The sequence below is a fragment of the Fukomys damarensis genome, unplaced genomic scaffold (genome assembly GCF_012274545.1).
Source record: "Fukomys damarensis isolate Sample0158 unplaced genomic scaffold, DMR_v1.0_HiC HiC_scaffold_30, whole genome shotgun sequence".
Classification (NCBI taxonomy): domain Eukaryota; kingdom Metazoa; phylum Chordata; class Mammalia; order Rodentia; family Bathyergidae; genus Fukomys; species Fukomys damarensis.
In genome coordinates, this window is record NW_022900942.1 from 49,155,600 (window position 1) to 49,168,472 (window position 12,873).

At 34.4% G+C, this 12,873-nt stretch overlaps 1 protein-coding gene across 5 annotated transcripts in view; it reads left to right on the top strand.

Annotated features, from left to right (window-relative positions):
- The window catches only part of Nol4 (nucleolar protein 4), a 318,444-nt gene that overhangs the window by 155,517 nt on the left and 150,054 nt on the right, over positions 1-12,873 (top strand). The gene's annotated exons all lie outside the window — the stretch shown is intronic.

The window sequence follows — 12,873 nt, forward strand, 5'->3', positions numbered from 1 at the left end:
ATTATAATATGATGAAAAGGTATTCTCTGGGGAAGAGTAAATTATTTTGCTGTCGTATTTGGTGTTGGTACTTCATCGTATCAGCATAAAGTATGTATAATGTGTTAGTCTTTCAGGGTTTCTGTTGCTTCAAATCTGTACAGATTTATTCAGATTTCCCCCTTTGCTTTATATTTACACAATTCCTTCCACAATTAACATGGATTAAAATTTTTAGCTTAAAAGCTGGAAACTTTTGTATGAATTTGAAGTGTTTGATATCAATATTTACTGGGGAGATGTATATTCGTTCAAAAACTTAATTACTTCAAAGAATACTTTAATTCACATACAGAAACAAAAATACTTTTTCAAGAATAAATGGATTTTACATACTATATTACTAGTAAGCAGCCTGTGATTGTGACTTTTTTCATTGTGTATTACCCACTATACATATAATTTTAAATATTTATAATGAAATTATTTCATACTTAATTCATTGTATTTTTCAATTGTTTATCAACTATATATTTATAACATAAAATGGATTTATTTTCCTTGTATGGAATCCTTGGTTACCAATATTTTACACACTACAACTGGCATGACTGTCTTTGCTAAATATAGCCATTATCATCAAAATATTTAATTGCTATTTGAAGCATGTTTAATTTCTCAGAATGGAAGAGACTTGAGTGTTGTCACGCACAAAAATATAGCATGATCACATGTGCACTTCATTTCTCAGAAATTTAAATAGGAAAATATAATAAACTATAGGTCTTAGACTGGTATGGTTAGATTAAAATATTGCATTAGATTATTCTCTGCCCATGTTAGGAAGTACACATGAAAGCACAAGGGTCATACTCAGCTTACTGGCATTCAGGTTGTCACTGTGCAGACCCTAGCACTCTTAAGAAAATGGAGACAAAGCAGGAAGTCAGGGAGCCCCTCTTAGTAAATGATTGCAAATTACTGCCATAACCTTTTTTCAATGACTCTTAGCACTAGATTAGGGTACGGCCCTTAAAAATTTTAAAGAAAAAGGGTCAAATCTGTTGATTTTCCACACTTCTGTAAGCAACTGTAATAGCTTATCTTTCTTCATAGACTTTGGGCAAAAATGGGAGCCACCAATAACATTATTCTGAAAAAAAAAAGTGAATCTTAAAGGTTACCATATAATGTTAGGCTTAGATTTGCTTAAAAATGACGAGGAAATAAGAAGGTTGGCTAAGAAAATATAGGCACTGTTTACTGGATAATAAAGTGCATAAATAGATAACTAAGTTACAATTTTAAACAATCAAGTCAGAGTTTTGGCTCATTCGCTACTTTAACTGAAATTGCTCAAGAGGTATTCCTACCCAGTTAAACAAACAAAAGCATAGCAACAAAGTTTTATTTACTTAGAATTCTATTCTGTTTCTTCTGTGTTATACCTTTGGAATATATATTAGTGATTTTCCTGAAGCCCAATGAGGTCAGCTGAAGACTGATGGGCTTTTGGTATCTCTCAGCAACAGGTTTGGCCCTTCATACTCTGTTGAGGCATGCTTGCTTAAGATCAGGTCATCTTCCAAACCCTAATTATCTTTTTTGTTTGTTTGTTTGTTTGTTTTTGAGACAGGGTCTCACTATGTAGTTGAGATTGATCTGGAACTCATTGTTTAGCCCAGGCTGGTCTCAAACACTCAGCGATGCTCCTGCCTCAGTCTCCTGAGTGCTGGATTTACAGGCATGCACCACCACACCCTTAATTATCTTTTAAAAGGAAATTATTCAGATATCTTTGAAAGAGGATGTTACTCCATTCTAGAATTTGTCCCAAAGTTTTAGAGAGTCATTTAGAAACTCTGAGTCACTTTAAGAACATTAAGGTCTTCCAAAAACTACTGGGTTAATAGGTAATCTATGAATGGCTTGAACTTTTTCATGGGAAACCAGAGCAGTGGCCTAAGAAATTCACAGCATGAACAGCCTCTGGGGAATATTCAACAAACAAGTAAATGCACAGGAAGCATTGACACATAATTTGTACAATAGTCAGTTATCAGGTAAGCAGGATACCATCCAGAGCTGATGGTTGATGTGCCTGTTATGAGGGTACTGAAGATAAAAATGCTTAGCATAAAAGATGATGCTGTGGTATGAAAACATTTTGTTTGCTTTTAAAAGTCAAATTAAAGTTCAATTTGACCATATTTAATTTAGTTCCATGACACTCACATTAGTAGGTTAGAAAGGCCATTTTAGAGAAAGGTTAAATCATAACAAATTCTCTTTCTTGAATTTATGCTGATGTAAAAATATTTTTTGTATTCTTTAACATTTACTATATGTTTCAAGTAAACATGGTAGATGCTTTATTCTTTTGTTTTCTTAGAGCTGCACGTGATCAGATGTGCAGCATGGTATGGGGAAGATAGCTGGAGAAGTTGTTGAAATTAGATTGCACAAAGACCAGTGTCAGTCTGGGATTCATATTTAGATTACATAGTTTTTGATAGCAGATGGGGGCCCATGGGCATCTTTGAAGCAGGAGTGAGAAATAGAGTAGTGCTTTGTAAAGATAGGTATTATACATGCAGGATATAAGCAAGAGTTCACAGAGATGATTAGGACTGAAAACCTAATTTAGCATGGATTCACGAGAGCTAAAGGTGAAGAACAGGTGAAAAACCATTCACAGGTACATAATTTTTGGAATTTTATACGTTAACTTATTCAACCAAGAATTATTTGGCCTCACTCAATGAATGGGTGATAATATAGGTGATAATAATTACAAGGCAAATAGTTGAAGTCAAAGTTTCCATAAAAATATTCAGGGTTATGAAAGGAAAAAAGGGGATGAATTAATATGAGAAAATGAAAACAAAGTCTATGTAAGCAGGGAGGTGTGGAGGGGTTGAAGGGAGGGCAGAGGAATGGGAAAAAAAGAAGAACCAAGATAGATTACGTAGAGGTGAAAATTTCTAGTGATAAATGTCATTATATTGTATACCTAAAATGTACCAATAAAAATTAATTTTAAAAAACCACTCAATTTGATAGTCATTAAAAATAGAAAGAAACAATATTCTGTGGTAGGCAGTGAAATAAGGTAAGCATCAAGGATACACAAGGCTGAGGATTGGATACCATTAAAGTAAGAACAGTCAAGGCTCAAACCCATAGATACAATTACTAGACAGAGTTGAAGTCAAAGAAAGAGAGCTGAGGTAATGAAAAATAGCAATGAATTTTATTTTAGAGACTTTAGGACTTAAAAAAATACTGCATTTGATTATAATAGGTAACTTAGAATTTGGTTTGGGTCACACTACGGATTGCACAAAGTTTTAAAGTGTGTTCATTATTCATTAGGTTACTCTGTGTTTTGTTCTTTCTTTAATATTTGTATAAGATACAGCAATTAGGTAAAAACTTGATACGTATTTTTGTTTTGAGCTATATAACTTATTATCAGGACCAAAAAACTTATCTTTGTTACATGGTGATACTTCTAAAATTTTATTTATTTATTTATTTATTTATTTTGGTAGTGGGGATAGAACTCAGGAAATTGAGCTTGTGAGGCAGGCAGCAGAACCACTGAACTAAATCCCTGGCCACAAATGTACTAATTTTTAACTAGAGAAGTCTAGTACTTTCCTCTTGGTGTTAATATATGACAAATATAAATTCCACAAAAAGGGAAAAATATGTATTCAGTCGAATGGCAGGTCACTTTGAAAAAGTTATCCAATTAGGGACAAAAGTGTTTTCTTATTTTTTCTTGATTAGTGTAATTTTCTGTCATTGTAGTTCTACAATGATAATGTTAGTAATTATGCTAACTGCAAAAACAACCTAACAGTTGTTGGTGGTTTAAAGTTTTTAATAGTTTTTTTTATAATCTAGCCAACAAATAATCCATAGGAAAGAAAGACAGGAAACACAGTTTATCAGAGTGTGTACATAGGTTGATGCAAGAGTGACTACAAAGTGTGAACAGAATTTCACATACATTTGCACAGTAAAGTAGACTAAACAATTACCACTCCCTGTCTCCTCAATAGATGAATGGGTGCACCAGTGATTGTCTCCCATTTGTCTACTTAGAACATTCTGTGAGCTAATTCTGGAGGTACAGGTTTACAGATTGAAAGTATCCATACCTGGATAGGAAAACCAAAAGACTCGGACCTCTGGGGCTCTGTTTTAAAGAAGGCATCCTAAAGAGGGGACAGCCATCCTTCCTCAAAGAAAATGTACATTTTCACCTTACACAGTATACTTTTTATAAATATTATCTCTTTAAATTATCATAATACTGGAAGACATATATAATTACATTATGCCCCAGGTTTATTAATATGGAAAGATGTTTAGAAGGGGCAAGGGGTATAACTCATAAACAAAGAATTATTCCAGTTCGTCCCGTCTCACATTGTCATCTCTTAAATGAGGCACTCTAGTCACTTTCAGATGCTACATGGAGAAATATTGACAAGGATAACTTTTTAAAAAATTCTTGCCTTGTGTATGTCTGTACCCATATGCCCTTTGTTATAAATTACCAGGCCATCAGTCAGTCTCGTATCTCATAGAAAATTATCTAAATGATAAGAACAAATACATTTAACAGGTATAGTTGTTCTGAACTTCGGAAGGTTATTCACCTATACACGCATCCATGCATCAATTGTACATCCATCTGTCATCTACCCATCTATTGAGTCGTTCATTTGTCAGTCATTCAGTGAACATTTAACATATCCCTTCCTTGCATTTGCTGCTACCTAGGCACACTAGAAAAATACAAAGAAAATTAGCGGCTATCTGGCCCCTCAAAAATAATACTATTTTCCTTGAAAAGGAAATGACTAGACGCTCTGCAAGCATTTACGAAATCTTAACAAGTGCCCTGTAACATAAAGACTACAGGTACCCTGCTCTCTTAAAATGAAAGTAAAGCCCAGAGAAATTAGGGCCAAACCGCACAGCTTGTAGGTGACAGGGCTGAGTTTTGAGTCTATGTTCTAATGATTGCAAAGCCCAGGTTCTTAACGATATTTCTCCTGTTTCAAAAGTGCGCAAAGTACTCTGAGAAAGGTTAGTACAACATACAGTGCTGACAGAAGGGACAGTGTGGAAACAGACAAGTGGCATTATCATCTGGAAAGCCTTCAGAATGTGAAAATTTTCTTATTTATAATACAGAGGCAATAACTATTTTATGGAATTGTTTGGGGAAATAAAAGAGATAACTAAGATGAAGCCTACACTGCTCTAGGTATTTAATAAATGACATTAGCCACTTACCATCATACATCTGCTAATTTTAGTATCAGTTAATGCCTAAGGATTTCCTTCCTTTGTGTTTTTTTATCAGTATTTCTTTGCTTGGTATTGTTTAATTGATATATTATCTGGTCTGTGAGCATGCATGCTATCGGTTCTTTTCTTTTTCTTTCTTTTTTTGTCCTGGGGATCAAACTCTGGGCCTTGCACTTGCGAGGCAGGTGGCGGAACAACTGAGCTAAATCCCTGTCCCCATGTTCTTAACCTTACCTGAAGGTTTGGAAGATGGTTGAAGAGCAAAAGACAACTTTTCCAACGTTTGATGTTCATATGAATCCATGGAGATTCATAACAATTGGGATGGGAGATGACAGACGTATTCCCCTAGACTTTAGAAAATGCCATCACGTTTTCTGACCTGATTTTTCTTGCAGAGAAAAAGTGGCTTGGTAGGAGAAAGAGCTTAGCATTTTTATTTATGAACATGAGCTAGAATTACAAGCTCGAGAACTTGCTTCTCTCCCTCATTCATAGTTTTTACTTAATGGACTGGAGAAAAGAGTAGAAAAATTACAGCCAGAGAAGGAAAAGCAACACGTGATTAGGTCCTCTGTGTGTGTGTGTGTGTGTGTGTGTGTGTGTGTGAGAGAGAGAGAGAAAGAGAGAGAGAGAGAGAGAAAGAGAGAGCGAGGGAGATTAGGTCTTAACAGGAGTCAGTGGAAGCAAATATGAGGCAAAATATATTAAAGGATATTCAAAACCAATGACTTATAGAAAAAGCTTTCCATTTTTCCTTCTATGTACCATACCTACATATAATTCTACATTGGAATGTTACTATACTGTACTTTTAAATCGCATGCAAAACTATGCAACAGAAATAATAAAGACTATTTTTATCTATAATGGAATCACTCTATCTCGTACCTTTCAATAAAAATAACTAAAGTATAAGAAGCTCTCTGCAAAATAGATATTAAGAACAATAATCCCCATTATAGTATGGCTAATGCAATGATTTGTGGAACAATCTCAAGGTCTACTTGAAAATGAGAATAAGAAATTAACTTTGATTGCCACAGTCTATAACTTCCACCCTCATCTAATAATAGTTACTCCAATTAGTAAAATATTTTTTAAAAAGAAAAAAAATCGACTTTTTATGCTTTTCTAATGGTTTGGAAAAAGTTTTGAAATTTAGAAAACCCAGAAGCTCTAGATTTTTGGTGAATGCTGCACACATATATCCTCTCTAGAAATTGCTTTAAGCATGTAGGAAGTGCAAGAGTGATAACCAAGGGGGTTTTGTACTTTAGCTATTAAAGTCCGGCAGGATGACTGACTATTCTCCATAAGAGGCAGGAAACATGTACTTCTCCTAACACTGGCCACACAGAAATGTTAGGAATCTTCTTTGCCCTTAGCCCTTTCCTGTGGCTGCTATTCTGTACAGTGGGCAGTTGGGACAAAAGTTCTAAGACTGTGGAATTTCTTTGTTTGCTGTTCATTATTGTTATAAATTCTCACAAATCGTTCCCAACTTCTTCTCTTAATGTTTCTTTAAGCTTAACATTTGAATGTAAATTTTTGCCTTTCTTTTCTTCATCTCAACACTTGGGGGTCTTTTCCTAGGTGGTCCATCTTCTCTTAATGTTTATAACCTACTTTTTATCTTGTCAAGAGAAGTAGCAGTGCTGGGACTAAAATGATACTATTGATAACTCTTATTTTAAACATTTGGGTTTGGAGAAAATAGCAATTACAGGCAAAATATGCAGTTTGGAACCTATGATAGAAATCTAGTTTTATAATCTTGCAAATATTTTCATTATGTATTTTGCATCCTAAAGTATATTTGGGTTATTAGATAAGATTTTCTAGAGTGATCTTTGGCAACTTATCATGTTATTTGAACCATCTCTAACTTTTATAGACTAACTATGTCTTTTACTTTCAATAAAAGGAGACAAATTCAGGAGGGCTGTCAAAATATAAAATACACTCTTGGCCAAATTTATACAAAGAATTTTAGTGTAGGACTAGCTTGAATTCTAGTTTATGTTACTGTTACTGTGGTATATCTTACATGGCTCTTTTTTCTTGATACTGAAGTTAGCTATACAAGGAGATTTTATTAAATTACCATGGACTAATTTTTCTGCATAGAGAAAGGGGATACATAACGACTTCAGCAATCTGCATAGATTTCCATTGGAACCTCAGCCCCAAATGTCTATGGTATTTCTTTGCCTGCATACTAAGGCTATCTTGCATGTTGTTTTATTTTAAGGTACAATTGATAAAGTTATAAAAGATGTTAATAAAATTTTGTTTTATAAAGAGTCATGAAAGAACATTCCCAAAATACCCAAACGTGTAAAGAAAATGAAGAATCTTCTATGTTTCACTTTAAATATTTTATACTCTTAAAGGATAGTACTGTTAGCAGTGTATGCACATTTCCAGAGAAGATAGATGATTCATAGGTAGATCAATAGTATCATTCCAAAGAAAAAAATGATTTAGGTTTCAAAGACAAGTTTCTCTTTTTTATCATGGTTTTGAATCAGTTGTTGCAAAGAATATTTTGCTACTGATTGCTAAAATGGTCATTGTATTTATATCAGCTGTCACTACAAAAGACTTAACAATTTATCCACTAAAGAAAAGTGGAATAGGATTGACAACCCAATTGTCTTTTTTTGAATCATTGATTGATTTTGGCAATCACTCAATCCTTCCATAACATGAATGAAAGTAAATACACAAATTACATTATACGTACAGACACAGACTAAGCCAAATTATACACTAGCTCTCAAAATACTGGTCTGCAAGTGTCTGCAGGGCTGAAATGTGTAAATTAGAGACTCACATGTGCCTGCTAGCCAAAAGTGAAAACAACAGTGCTTTCAGCCTGCTAATTAATGCAGCATGTCCAATTTGATTGCAGACAAGAGCAACCCTGCCCTATGGGAAAAAAGTAGTGGCCTGGGTATCAAGAGAATTGGGTCCCATTCCATTCTGCTACTCAGTACAGACCCCTCAGTAAACAACTGTTCTTTGTCTTCAATGTAACCTCAATGTAATTTAAAAAATAGGGATCATACTAGTACCTTATTATCTTCCTATAATTGTGTGGCAGTGAGAAAGAGAAATTACCTAAAATAAAACTCCAGATAAAAATGAAGTAACTATAATATGTTGTTGGAATTTTAATGTTCTGATGTCTGTAGTTTTCACATTTTTATAAATTTTTAATGAGCATCTGCAAAAGCAGCCTATTCAAAAAGTTGGTGGCCTACTGCTAGTCTTCAAAGCTCAGTTACTGGTCCATGGCAAGATAAGTACAGGACTTGGAATAAAGCAATTAAATGTTGATAGAATCAGAATAATTCAGTGGGCTGCATCTTCTTTCTCTTTTCAAAAGGAAAATCAAGCAAAGTTAGAGGATTGGAGTTCAGGAGTCTATGAATATTTAACCTGTGCATGTGCTGCTTTGAATGTAATCTCCTTTCATGTACACTTTAAAAGAGAGGTGACATTAAGGCAAAATAAGTAGAAATTGTAAACCAAACCCCTTTAAAATTATTGTTAAGAATATCACACATAAATTGGCATGGTTTCTTTTTCAAAAAGCAAAAAATGTAGCTAAGTTAGAATTTTATTTAGACTATTGCTTTGCTCCACCTTTAAGATAGCACTCACTACCAAAAAGAGGAAGCCATTTATTTTCTGAAGCATGGAGTCCCACAATCATTGTACTTTTGGCACTAATAATTAGTAAAAACAGTTGTAATAGTAAATGTGGGAAAAGTGAAATTTTCCCAGTTTAGTTTGCTTTATATTGTTTTGTTGCAAAAATTACTGTTGCAAATTGGCTACCACATTCTGTTGGTGGTAAGAAAAAGGTGCATTTTTCAGGGAAATTATTGCAATAGGATAAAATTTAAAATCGCATTTATTGGCTTTTTATGGTACAGAAAATAGTGCTCAACCCATGACTACAAAACATCTAGGTAAAAATAGTATCTTGTAACTAGAAACAATTTCTGTAGCTGTGGACATAGGGATACATGGCGGTTTCTTTCCGTGCTGATGCTTTCAGTGTAACTGGGAGAGTTGGGAGAAGACATGAAGTGATGGGCTTGAAAGGTACCTGGAGGAGATGAAAAAACAGACAATGGAGCCAGCTGTTTCTGGACCCTTGTCCATCAATGGAAGTGATGGAATAATGAAGAACTAATTCGCCGGGGGTTTAGCTCAGCGGTTCGGTGGCCTACCTCACAAGCGCAAGGACCAGAGTCCCGATCTCCGGTACCAAAAAAAAAAAAAGAACTAATTCAATGAGACCCCAGAATATACCCTTGGGACATCTGACAACCCGGACCTGCTTTGATGATTATATATGATCATAAGTACTTTACATAATTTTAGTTATTTTAATGGCAAATATTAGACATAAACAAAACAGTAATTCTTTTTTGTGGGGGGGGCATCAGTTACCTCAAAGATTGAAGACAGAAAAGCAGTAAGAGTTTTTCTCAGTAATGATGTGTCATGTTAACAGAAGACATGATTTAAGGGATCCAAGACCAGGATATAAAGGACAGCAAAGCCATGAATTAACCTTAACCCATTGAATTATATACCAGGTTAAGTCTATTGCACAATTCACTGTCCTTTTTTTTTTTTTTTTTTTTTGGTACCAGGAATAGAATTTAAGCCCTTGCACTTGCGAGGCAGGCACTGGAACCACTGAACTAAATCCTGGCCCTGTATTTTCCAAATTTTTGAGACTCACAGCAGTCAAAGTTAATTATTCTGCTGACAATATAATTGAACACCAGCGCTGTGGGACGGATTTGGAGCCTAATCGCTCTACAGTATCGCTCTCCATCTGCCCACCCCACTCTGGCTTCCCGCCCTGAGTTGAGCTTTGCACATGGAGCCCTGTATCCTCTCCAACCCAGTGCTACTTTATGAGTCTTACGTCAGCTACAACTACTAACCCTATTACTGCTATCATGTGTATGGATTTTCTGGAAGTCCTTCCAAATTGAAGATCCTCATTCAGTATCACTGGAGTAAGACCTGTGAGTCTGTATTTCTAAACAGGGTTATAGGTGATTTTGATATGATGAAATGATTTACACATTGATAAGGAAAGTGCCAGTTCACATTCTAAGAGATGGACTTTTTTGACCTAACTTATCTTTCTGGTTTGACTATGGATTTAGTTTATGGCTTTAATAGCCCTCAGCAACTGCATTGGTAGTATTGGCCTGAATGGGCCATGCATTATGTTTTGGGGAGGATAATTACTATAATTTTGGGAGGATAATTAGTTCTAGAAGAAAATGTAGAATAGATGAATACACTAAAATGTATTTTTCTGTCCTATTTAATTTCATCACATGGATAATCACTGAGGAAGAATCTTGGAAATGGACCATTAGCAATGAGTATTTTGAGTCAGGTCATTCAAAGTACAGTAAATGTTTTCCATAGTGGTTTAAATCGAGCAATAAGGGTTTTCAAAATAAAAGTCATTACACACTTTATCCAAAAAAAGATTATAGATTGCTAGACTCGTGTGATTTTAGTTTTAACAGCATGAGTGTGACCAGTTATTTTTGACATATCTTGACTAATTAGAAATTTATGAGGGCAGGGGATTTAGTTCAGTGGTGCCACCACGTGCCTCACAAGCACAAGGTCCCAAGTTCGATCACTGCTACAAAATAAATAAATAAATAAATAAATAAATAAAGATAGATAGATAGATGTATGGTCAGGCTCAGATATTATTGATGCAACAGCATGAAACATGATGTTTCAAAGGTATTTTAAAGATAGATAGATAGATAGATGTATGGTCAGGCTCAGATATTATTGATGCACCAGCATGAAACATGATGTTTCAAAGGTATTTTGGACAGTACTTGACTAATTAGAAACAATAATAATGTTTAAATTAATACATCCATATAGTAACTTAAATTATATTTTCTTAATAGCCAGGAGAGGTGTTTAAATTTCAGTTTGAGAACTCAAATAGTTGAAACAGTATACATGAAAATGAGCATATATACCACTACTATCAAAAGGATACCTCACTATCTGGGAATCCTTTCAATTTTTAGATGTGCTTTCATTTTGCCTCAAATTCAGTCTGTTATTAACATTTGGCTCTCTTTTTACTATGGTAAAAAGTCAAGAATAATGTTTTCTTCCATTGTGTATTTTTAAATTGTTTTTCCACTTGAGTTGCTGTATATATTGCTTTATACAAAAGAGTTTTAGTGGGAGATCTACACTTTTCATTAACATTTATAAAAATATGACTTAAGAATACAAAAAAAAACCTAGTGTATAATATAAAACTTTTTAACTATAACATCAGAAGTTTATGTAGTGGAATCATTGTGGTTTCCAAATATCAGCTTCACTCTCCAAGCATTTCCTGAGTGTTCAGTACACACAAACCAAGAGGCTAGCTTTGAAGCATACAGACTACAGTGAAGATAATAATAATGATGCTGAAAGAAGAGGAAGCAGAAGAAGGAAGGAGGAAGACAACTAGTCCATCCTTTCCATGTTTATGATACTGTGGATTTTGGTTACAAGAGAAGAAGGTATCATACTTTGGGGGGGTCTTTCTCCTGCTTCACTGCCCACTATATTAATGCCCAACATTTGTCACTTTATTTCTGATAATTTTGAGAATATTTTTTTCTAATTCCATAATTTTGAGGCCTAATACACTTCACCAAATATTTCTTCTCCCACCTATTTGAAAGTTATTTACTTTGGCGCTTACTCCGAGTTACCTTCTCTATCCTTTCCTCTGCCCCACATTGAGTTTACTTTTTTGTGTTCTATTTCCATACTCAAACCATGTCAAAGCCTGCCTGTCTTGACCTCACTATAGCACAGTGCAGCACGTGACAGGTGGCATCAAGAACCAGCTTCACCGTGCACTAAGAGCTGTCAGAGACAAACATTTTCACAAAGTAAAAAGCAGCAAATGATTCCTATCTAGTTTACCTCAAAGGGTTTCTAAAAAGTACAAATTAGATCAGTTGTGAAAATCACTTTTTGAACAGAGAATACCAATCTAGTCGATATGCTTCTTCAACAATGAGATTTTAATTTTCTGCATCCTGAAAATACTGTAACGTTGATTTCCTTTTACCGCACATATTTGTAGATTATTTTCTTATAATTTTTCATTTTGTTTATCTTTAGTATGTTCCCTAATATACTATCCTTTGATATTATTCAGCCTTAAATGTCAATTATGCTTTGTCTTTGGTTATAAATATGTCACAGGATAGCCTGCACTTTTACGATCATGTTGACAGCAGAAGTTTATCTACATTTACAAAAACACAAGGCTGTTCAGTTAATACTAATTAAAGTAGAATAGGTAAAACATCTTTGTAATAGTGAATGGAAGATGGTAGCAGTCTATTCATTGTGATTCCTGATTTTACAAAGTACTACAAAATGGGTAACATCAGATGACACTTTACAATTTAGTAGTTGACAGTCTTCTAAACCTTGTTAACTTATTTCCTGTCCATATATATATAT